The following is a 9,053-nucleotide window of genomic DNA, read 5'->3' on the forward strand; positions in this document are numbered from 1 at the left end:
ACTAGTTCTCTGTCAAAGTTGCACCTCAGAGTTGAAACTCTGAGAACACTTATAATACTTTAGCAAATCAATGGCATAATGATCTTTCCAAGAGGCTTAGAACCTATTGTGGGGTGGAGATCGATCCACCTGAACCAACAAAGATAAGGCAGCATTTGACAAATAGAGAAGACTTCAGAAAATAAAATTACCAATCTATTCAAATAGAAACTTAAAAGATGGGATATCTACAACCACAGAAATCATTTATACATTGAGTTGAATTCTCCATTTACGATAGGGGCATCAAGGTTTCTATCACCCCACATTCTACAGACCATAATCCAGGAAGGTATACTTTTAACTTACTATTTCATATTTTTGTAAAAAAAATCATTGTTGTTCCCTTTTGTCCTCTTGAAAGGTGAAGAAATTTCTGAATATTACAGTAATCACTAAAGAAAAATCCTCTTTGAGTCAGCTCAGACATTAAATATTTTTCAGGATATTTTTTAATTCAAAGAAGGCTAACTTTCTCATTCATACTCAGAAAAAGTTACTTTAGAAAGAAACACTATAATAAAGACTCTTGTCACAAAGCTGTCCACATGTTTTTTCCCCTACCTCTAAGCCCTGGCCATTACAATATATGCACTGTAAAATCATCAGGCAACATGCACTGCCATTTTTATGATCTTGGCAACATTCTGATTGTTGCCAATCAGATGCTGTCATACAATGAACTGAATTGCCATATTGGGAAACTGACACACAGTGAAGCGTCCCCATTATTCTAGCAAGTTAAGACTCTCTCAGTTGTGGGCAGATAATCATGCGAGGGAAATGATCACAGTGGACACTATTCATGGTGATTAGAGTACACTATACCTCCACAGGAATAAAGGTACTGTACCCACGCAGAACTTTCAAGAATGCTGATGGTTTTGTTGGGCAAGGAGCATGCACACTGAAGAGCAGACTGCAGTTTTCATATCTCAGGAAACAACCAAATTGTCTCTAAAAGCTGAATGCTACATCATGCCATAGTTGGTATAACTCCAACTTGACCACATGAGTCTTCAAGACAGAAAAATGATCACTAAGTTCCTTTAAAAATATTATCCTAAGCTGCGGCCGGGCACAGTGGCTCACGCCTGTAATCCCAGCACTTTGGGAGGCCAAGGCGGGTGGATCACGAGGTCAGGAGATCGAGACCATCCTGGCTAACATAGTGAAACCCCGTCTCTCCTAAAAATACAAAAAAATTAGCCAGGCGTGGTGGCAGGCACCTATAGTCCCAGCTACTTGGGAGGCTGAGGCAGGAGAATGGTGTGAACCTGGGAGGTGGAGCTTGCAGTGAGCTGAGATGGCACCACTGCACTCCAGCCTGGGCGACAAAGCGAGACTCCATCTCAAAAAAAAAAAAAAAAAAGTTACCTTAAGCTAGCCAGGCGCAGTGACTCATGCCTATAATCCCAGCACTTTGGGAAACCAAGGTGGAAGGATCACTTGAGGTCAGGAGTTCGAGACCAGCCTGGCCAACATGGTGAAAACCCGTCCTACTAAAAATACAAAAATTAGCTGGGTGTGGTGGCACACGCCTGTAGTCCCAGCTCCTCAGGAGGCTGAGGCAAAGGAATCGCTTGAACCTGGGAGGCAGAGGTTGTAGTGAGCCAAGATCGTGCCACTGCACTCCAGCTTGGGTGACAGAGTGGGACTCCGTCTGAAAAAACAAACAAAAAAAATTACCCTAAGCAAATACTGTGTCTGCAGACTAAGCTGACCCTGTTTCCAAAGTCAAATGTCCATAGGCTTTGGAAATATCATGAGGGGCATGTCGCAAATCGGTTATCCATTCACTCTTTGCTTATCAGAAGAGAATACAAATTACACAACTTTTTATCACCAAAGATAATTCCACAGATTATGTAAGTGCATGGTCATGAAATAGTTGAAATTGGTCTTTCTTTGAAAGATAGCATAACTAGGCCAGGCGTGGTGGCTCACGCCTGTAATCCCAGCACTTTGGGAGGCCGAGGTGGGTGGATCACCAGGTCAGGAGATCGAGACCATCCTGCTAACATGGTGAAACCCCATCTCTACTAAAAATACAAAAAAATTAGCTGGGCGTGGTGGCGGGCGCCTGTAGTCCCAGCTACTCAGGAGGCTGAGGCAAGAGAATGGTGTGAACCCGGGAGGCGGAGCTTGCAGTGAGCTGAGATCGTGCCACTGCACTCCAGCCTGGGCAACAGAGTGAAACTCCGTCTCAAAAAAACAGAAAAAAAAAAAAAACAAAAAAACAAAAGAAAGATAGCATAACTAACAGAAAAAGCCTGGCACTTGGAGTCAGTAGACAAGAGATACAGTTGAGCTCTGACAGTTACTTTTCCCATGACCATAGACAAGTCACTCATTTTCTCTCGTCCTCTGTTTCCTCTTTGAAAACAATGGTGATGATACCCTCCCTCTTTCATGGGATTATGGCAAGGTGCAAGAAAGTGCCTTATGCCGGTATATATAAATGCAGGCGTTCGTCTTCTCAATACCAAAGATGAGCTCAAAGATCAAAGCACAGCGACTCTACACACCACAGACTCTGAAGCTATAATAATCACTTGAAACAGCAAAAAAATCCAAAGACTTCAAATCCCATAGAGCAGTGGGAACATGACACAGGAGCTGTTAACTCCAGGGACTGTAAGTGAGCAATCAATACCAAGGGAAAGGAGGATCCAGGAAAGTTAACTTTTTGGAAGCAAATGTCTTTGAAACACACAATTGGGCAAAAACAAAGAAACAAAATAGGCATTGTATCCCAGAATGTGTTTCCTTATTGTGAAAGGACCCCAAAACGAATCAAGCATTTTATTTTCTTTCAAATCAGCTCCAGAGTATGACTTGTGGACTCTGTCATGATTCTGAGTCCACTTCACGTGTACGCATACAACACCCCCTATACAATGCCAATTTCTACAGGAGTGAGCAATTCCTAGCAAGGATTGGAGGCAATTCCCAGTGGTTGTGGTCTAGCAAACCATATCACTGACTACTACTGAGTTGGGCTTAGTTTTAGAGGCAGCAGGCAGGTGGGATTAAAGATTAAAAATTCTTTCATGCGGGCCGGGTGCAGTGGCTCACGCCTGTAATCCCAGCACTTTGGGAGGCCGAGGCGGGTGGATCACCAGGTCAGGAGTTCGAGACCATCCTGGCTAACACAGTGAAACCCCGTCTCTACTAAAAATAGAAAAAAATTAGCCAGGTGTGGTGGCGGGCACCTGTAGTCCCAGCTACTCGGGAGGCTGAGGCAGGAGAATGGCATGAACCCAGGAGGCAGAGCTTGCAGTGAGCCGAGATCACCCCACTGCCCTCCAGCCTGGGTGACAGAGCGAGACTCCGTCTCAAAAAAAAAAAAAAAAAAATTCCTCTTTCATGCTATGAATAGCTTGATCTTCAAAATGTGTCATCTTGTCAGAACGACCTTGCAGAAACAGTGATAACTTTCTCAGAGATATCCGCACATGGCACACTTGCTTGATTTTTCTCCTGATTAATCAAAGGTCCCCTGCTGATTACATACTACTTGGTGCTCTTTCCCGTTATCTCCAACCCTAATTTTGACACTTAACCTAAAGTGGAGGAATGTGGACAGCCAAACAACATTTTTAAAAGGATTCAGGAGGCAGATTTCTTAAGGGCTCTGCGTGTCTGATGACCCAGAAAATCCACAGGTTTATGGCCCACCCATGAGACAGTCAGAGCTTTAGATATGCAACTGGTGTGTGGAGAAGTATGACTCAGGGTAAATGGCAGGTGCAGGCAGTGGAGAAAGGCACACCTCTCCTCCCTTGCCACTGCCAGCTAGTCCCCTGCCCTGTGACCCACCCCCTACACCCACAGCTCAAAAAAACGGAGCAGAGGGGCAGAGGGCATGGTTTCTATTCATCAACAACCTACTCAGACAACCAACCTTCCAGGCTGAGCACAGGGAACGGGTCTGATAATAGCTTTATCAACACTAAGCCAGCTATTTGGGGTGGGGCATGGGTGGAGTGGCTGTCCTCCAAAGGAAAGGAGTGACAGGAAAAATGGAAGGAAAGGCCAGAAGGGGCATGGGAGCCCTGTGCTGGAGGTTAATAACAAAGTTCCCGGTTGCTGTTCTTACCAACATCAGGACCATCACTGAACTATTTTCAAAGAGAAAAACATGCCACCAGCCAGTGATCCTACAGAGCTTGGGCTTGGACTGTCACAGGGGGAAACCTGGCCCTTCCTGTCATGTAGAGCTCGAAAAGGCCATAACACACATTGTGTGTGTAATCATATTGTGCTGGAAATACTCTCATTTGCATGTTGTGAGTTTTTAAATTTAAATGTGTGGGATTCCACTTTTATTTTTAAATGTATACAGGTTCTACAGTCAGATCCAGGTGTCCATCCTGTCTGTGTTACATGTGGTCAAGAACCTCAGTTTCCTATCTATAAAACTGGAATAATAATATATAACACCTAGAGTTATTGTGAGGAGACTATGAAAATAAATACACTTGTTTAGCATATCGTTTGGCATAGTAAGTGCACAATAAATGTAAGAGATTGTTATTAGTGTTGAAATTATGATGGTAATAGTTGTAGAAGCCTTGAACTCTCTTCTGGCTCTGCACTGTGACCCTGAAAAATTTGCTACAGCTTCCTCATCTTTGAAATGAAGGAGTTAAATCGCACATTCTATCATTCCTATCCAGGTCAAAAAGTCTTTGAGTCAATGGATGCACTATCTGCAAATAAAATCATTTTTTTTTGCTATTAATATTTTGAAAAGTCAGGGTATCATGGGTTTTTCAAAAGAGTCTGTTGGCTCTCAAAAACACAGCAGTTGGATAATTCAACTGCTCCCATTTAGACATTCCATTTTATCATGGGAGGCTCGATGATTCCAGAGACACAATTTCACCAGAGGGTTCTCTTCCACTATAAACCTGTGGAAAAACTGAAACTATACCAGGAACAAACTCCCTAAAGAATGACTCAGGAGGACCCCCCCTCCCCCAGCAGTCAGACAGGGAAGTCACAGACCACATGGCCACGGGCTGACCCAATGACCTCACACAAATGCCATACAGAGGAACAGAGAAGTTGGGACTATTTTTCCTCATTGGCCACTCTAGATTTTGTGGATTCTTCTACATTTTATGGAAAAGAAGGCGGAGAACTTCTCGATGTCAGACTAGCCATTTGTTTAGACAGGGCATCTGAAACTGCTTCCATCAGAGAACATTGGTTGGTGTGGTACTAAAGACCCACTGTGTTGAGGGAAACTCAACCGCAGAAGTGGCGTGCCCTGGGTCATTTTTAATCCATTCTCCACAAACAACAAAGGGTGGTAAGGATGGGGAGAGAACAGTGTTCCCTCATGGCAGGGGGCAGAGGATGAAAAAAAACCGTATAACTTGAGCATGTGTGAGAATCTATTTGTCACACGAGGAAACAAGCGCACTCCAGGTTGTCCTAGGCTTATCACAAGCAAAACAACTATTTGGTAAGACTTCAAATAAAAACAGCCCCTTTCTGCCCACCCTCCTCGAGGTCCATGCAATCTCCAGAAACAGGAACCTGTTTGGTTATCTCCCTGCATCCTCTGATTCAAAGACCTGTCACTTTCAGAGCTTTAGGTCATCAGTTTAGAGCTCTGCCCTCTCTCTTTTCCCCTTTTGCCTTTCCTCTGAAGCATTCTGTCTGGTGACCACCAAGGAAGGACAAAAGTCACTGAACAACAGCTCAGTTCCAGCATGGTGCCTGCTTTGCTCCTCGCCCAAGAGCAAGCGCCATTACTGCTGAATGAACCTGAGAAAGAGCCGGTCCTCTCCGTAATTTGGATGCCAGGCCTCCCAGAGTTAATCATCAGCTGCAGGCAGCACTTTCCCAGTCAGGTCATAAACAAGGAAGAAACAGCCCGAGCATCATGAAAACACTAAAATAAGGAAGACCAGGGGCAACTGAACATTTGAAAGTAATGAAGATGAATTCGCTTGTTGGGGGGAAGAAAAAGTAGCTATAAAATACAGCTTTCAATTAGTTGGAAACCATGCAAGAAATCTAAATATGATTTCTAATGTGAATCTAAATATTATTTTGTCAATCTTCTATATTGCAGATAGTTCTACACAGTTAAATGAGATATTCTCAAAAACTGAATAGGAAAAATCAAATCAGCCATACAATAAATTCACAAGTTATTTTAAACAACTACGTTTTCAGGTTTCAGTGGTAGAAACAGATTAAAATCAAATCTAGTCATCAACTCACTTCAATGAAGTCTCTACTTCATAACCTGAATCTTGACTTTGGACCTAAACACCATGGACCAGAAAAATCCTGAACACTGGGGAACAAACTATCTGTTTCCTAGACAGGAATGAAGCCATGTGCCCCATTCATCCTCAAAGTTACAAGACACCATTGCCGAAAATAACAGGTTCTAAAAAAGGGCTGTGAAAACACCAATGGCTGTTAATAGGTACAAATAAAATATCTCCTTCTATCGTGCCAGAGGGAAACCAAAATCAAAATAAAAAGTTGTTGGTGGCTTGCGACACACACACACACACACACACACACACACACACACGGAGAGGGAATGAAAGAGAGAGAGAGAGAGGAAAGTTCTCCAGTTACTTACTAGGGTGGTTTTGTCGTGGTATTTTTCACATCAGCACTCTGCCTGTCCAGCTGCCAAGTGCCAGAGCACGCCGAGAGCAGCTGTTTCCTTCAAGCTGGGGCTCTGAGTCTTAACCAGTCACATGTACCTCCTGATAAATACCGCCCGCCACCGTGCCAGGAGGTCAGAAACTGAAGATCATTCTTCTCCTCACTCGCAAACCACCTCATAACCCCTGACTTGGCTCAGCCATCTCATGAGCATGCAGAGCGGGATATTCCACAATTTGTTTTCCTTTAGTGACAAAAGCCGAACAGCTGATAAGTCACACTGAAGGGCAGGTCACTGCAAGTGGAAAGTTAAATGTGTTTGTGTGTGTGTGTGTGTGTGCAGAGGGGGAGACTGGCAGGCTCTATGCTCTCTCATCTCACTCAAGTTTTCACTGGGGCTCTCGAACAGCAAGAGAAAGGGTCACCAACTCGCACAGCAGGTGGAAGTTGCTCTGTGTTAACCCCGGAGTACAACTGTTTGGTTTCGTTTTCTCAGAATCTCAGGCTCCAGTTTGTTAGACCAGCCACAAGCCTGACTAGGTGGCTGGTCCTGGGGAAGGCAGACCCTCACTCACCATCTAAGAATGCTTAGGTTGGACTTCAAACGCCGGGGCTGCTAAGCGGAGGGACGCTGAGGGGCAAATATGGGAGGGGTTAATGAAGACTGTCAAAGGCAGCTTTGTCTGAAGAGCTCTTGGAAGTGATTTCAGGTAGCTTTAGACCAGACTTCCGCATTGTTATCTGTTGAATTGCATCGAGCAGTTGAGATTATCAGCCAGTGAGTGTGAATGCAAACAGAAATTATCACCAAGTTGACAACGCACTTTACAGACACACTACTGCCCCCTTTGGTGTGCTGGGAACTTGGAACAAACTGCCGTTTTCTGTGCTGCTCGCAAACGTGGCAAACCATCCCTGATGTTTTGTTGAATTCATATGTCTCACCTGAGCTGATGTTCCCATCCTTCCCTTTTCATCCTCCCTTCCAAGGAAAGCCCTTGAAGTATCTGACTTTGCGTAGTGTCTGACCTTGGATGTCTGACTTCTTGGTATAGTAAGGGTGACACTTCCCCTAATCAGTGTCTGAGCCCGCCCTTCAGGTAGAGATATGACATAGAGGCAGCCTATTTGGCAAAGTGAACATCCAGAAAAGATGGTTTAAGTCCCCACGGGGATTTCTGAACCATAACGAGCCTGTTAAACTATTAACCCTGATTTTTAATACATAATATCTTACTCAGTATAAGAGCCTGTGTGAGTAATCTTTTATATTTAGGCTTTGTCTCATAATTATTTACAGTGTTAATCAAACCAGAAATTTCCCTCCATACAGAGGATACAGTGTTTTCTAGAATAAGAGAAAAAGACAAAAAACCCTCAGTCTCACCATACTATCAGGGGAGTAATTTGTTGTCAACTTGTGAGAGCCCAAAGAGCAAATGGGAAAATTTTGTAAGCACCAAAACAAATCCCTTCCTCAGCATTTAAAATTAGTAATAGAAATAAACTTCAGATATAAAAATGCAATGCATAAAATACACATTTCCCTCAAAGGCATTTTTGTTTATGCGTTGATGTGACAATCTTCAATTAGAAACAGAAAAAGAGGCCTACGTGGATTTGAAACATTACTTTGATTTACTTACCCCCTTGTATTTACGGTAATAGAAACTTTTGTGATCTGATGGCATCCATCAATCACTTTGTTTACAATTGACTGGGTTAATTATTCTGATGATCCTTTGCATGCCACATAAAAAAACAGGGACTTCTAGAAACTCTTCAATGCCCAACAGAGACAACAGCCTCAGGAAAGTTAAGTTGTATTAGTCCATTCTTGCATTTCTATAAATACTTGAGACAGGGTAATTTATAAAGAAAAGAGGTTTAATTGGTTCACGGTTCTGCAGGCTATGGAGGAAGCATGATACTGGCATCTGTTCAGCTTCTGGGGAGGCCTCATGAAACTTACAATCATGGTGGAAGGCAAAGTGGGAGGAGATGAGTCACATGGCCAGAGCAGGAGCAAGACAGAGAGGGGGCACTTTTAAATGACCAGCTCTTGCCAGAACTCACTATCGGCTGGGTGTGGTGGCTCATGCCTATAATCCCAGCACTTTGGGAGGCCGAGGAGGGTGAATCACCTGAGGTCAGGAGTTTGAGACCAGCCTGGCCAACATGGCAAAACCCTGTCTCTACTAAAAATACAAAAATCAGCCAGGTGTGGTGGTGTGCTTGAACCTGGGAGGCAGAGGTTGCAGTGAGCCAAGATCAAGACCACACCACTGCACTGCACTCCAGCCTGGGCAACAGAGTGAGACTCTGTCTTTAAATAAATAAATAAATAAATAAATAAATAAATAAATAAA

At 43.6% G+C, this 9,053-nt stretch overlaps 1 protein-coding gene across 11 annotated transcripts in view; it reads right to left on the reverse strand.

Annotated features, from left to right (window-relative positions):
- Nucleotides 1–7,751, reverse strand: part of RASGRP3 (RAS guanyl releasing protein 3) — an 86,444-nt gene extending 78,693 nt beyond the window's left edge. Inside the window, exon 1 of one of the 11 annotated variants that reach the window (XM_055251450.2) lies at nt 6,656–7,751. The gene's annotated coding sequence lies outside the window, so the exon portion shown is untranslated. The remainder of the gene's footprint in view (nt 1–6,655) is intronic. The other 10 variants (XM_063623741.1, XM_063623742.1, XM_055251452.2 and 7 more) reach the window with 10 other exon arrangements.
- Nucleotides 7,752–9,053: the final 1,302 nt, after the last annotated feature.

The sequence above is a fragment of the Symphalangus syndactylus genome, chromosome 18 (assembly GCF_028878055.3).
Source record: "Symphalangus syndactylus isolate Jambi chromosome 18, NHGRI_mSymSyn1-v2.1_pri, whole genome shotgun sequence".
Classification (NCBI taxonomy): domain Eukaryota; kingdom Metazoa; phylum Chordata; class Mammalia; order Primates; family Hylobatidae; genus Symphalangus; species Symphalangus syndactylus.